The sequence below is a fragment of the Schistocerca serialis genome, chromosome 2 (assembly GCF_023864345.2).
Source record: "Schistocerca serialis cubense isolate TAMUIC-IGC-003099 chromosome 2, iqSchSeri2.2, whole genome shotgun sequence".
Classification (NCBI taxonomy): domain Eukaryota; kingdom Metazoa; phylum Arthropoda; class Insecta; order Orthoptera; family Acrididae; genus Schistocerca; species Schistocerca serialis.
This window is the reverse complement of record NC_064639.1, coordinates 856,793,605-856,795,098: the sequence shown is the minus strand read 5'-3', so window position 1 is coordinate 856,795,098 and position 1,494 is coordinate 856,793,605. Positions and strand designations below refer to the sequence as shown.

The 1,494-nt window shown below is 42.8% G+C and overlaps 1 pseudogene; it reads left to right on the top strand.

The window, feature by feature from the left end:
* The first annotated feature begins 858 nt into the window (after positions 1 to 858).
* LOC126459519 (5S ribosomal RNA) lies at positions 859 to 976 on the top strand (annotated as a pseudogene).
* The last annotated feature ends 518 nt before the right edge of the window (positions 977 to 1,494 follow it).

Here is a 1,494-nt window from a genome sequence, read left to right as displayed (position 1 = left end):
ATTTCTGTGGTAACCGGTTTCGGTCGTATATGCGTTATTGTAACAACTGTTTTATGACCTGTATACCTGACTGGCTATCGCTGACAAAACAGAGAGAAGAAACAAAAACTTTGAGGATTTCCCGATGACACTGTAATTCTGACAGAGACAGCAAAGGACTTGCAAGAGCAGTTAAACTGAATGGACAGTGGCTTGAAAGGAGGATATAAGATGAACATCAACAAAAGTGAACGACTGGATGCCATTATACTAAATGTTGTCTGAGTACAAAATTACATAACTGAAACAGTTCACAATGACGTATTTGCGAAGGTAGGAATATAACGTTTTTCTAGTATTGTAATAATTAACTATCATAACATTTATTTTAGTGCGAAATGCTTCTCACTTACCTTCCATCCCACATATAGGAAACACGAACAATGACACAGCAGATGATCACGTGCAACTATCGCCACAAAACTTACTGTCAGTATCACAGTGGTTTCTTTGTTTGGTTGTAAGTGTTCGCCATAAGGCTGCAGCTCTCTCCAAATCGCCGGCCGAAGTGGCCGTGCGGTTAAAGGCGCTGCAGTCTGGAACCGCAAGACCGCTACGGTGGCAGGTTCGAATCCTGCCTCCGGCATGGATGTTTGTGATGTCCTTAGGTTAGTTAGGTTTAACTAGTTCTAAGTTCTAGGGGACTAATGACCTCAGCAGTTGAGTCCCATAGTGCTCAGAGCCATTTGAACCATTTTTCTCTCTCCAAATCAATAAAGTGAAGAGCCGACTTCTATCCTCACCTGGCTTCTACAGCCGTCTATACTTATATTATTAATGTTCAACTGTTAATAAAATTATAATACTGTATGTAACAGTGGCAACGGCCTTTCCGCAGTGGATACACCGGTTCCCGTGAGATCACCGAAGTTAAGCGCTGTCGGGCGTGGTCGGCACTTGGATGGGTGACCATCCAGGCCGCCATGCGCTGTTGCCATTTTTCGGGGTGGACTCAGCCTCGTGATGCCAATTGAGGAGCTACTCGACCGACTAGTAGCGGCTTCGGACAAGAATACCTTCATAACGACCGGGAGAGCGGTATGCTGACTCCACGCCCATCCTATCCGCATCCTCCACTGAGGAAGACACGGCGGTCGGATGGTCCCGGTAGGCCACTCGTGGCCTGAAGACGGAGTATGTTACAGTATTAGGATTAAACTCTAAAACTAGGGTTATTAAACATAAGTAACTCTAACAATGAGATTATATTCAATAATAATAATGGCGATGGTGATGAAGAACTGTGTAGCAAAATTCACACATTAAAAATAAGCACAAACTGTCTCGACTGCAAAAAAGTGTATTTCGTTGGTAACCGATTTCGGTCAGTATTTGACCATCCTCAGACACTCATACTGAAATATAAACCTAAAATGCATTTAGAGAGCTGTTTGATAGTAGTAGTAACGTATTAAATACACCATATACAACAAACATTTAAACATGAAATTGCAC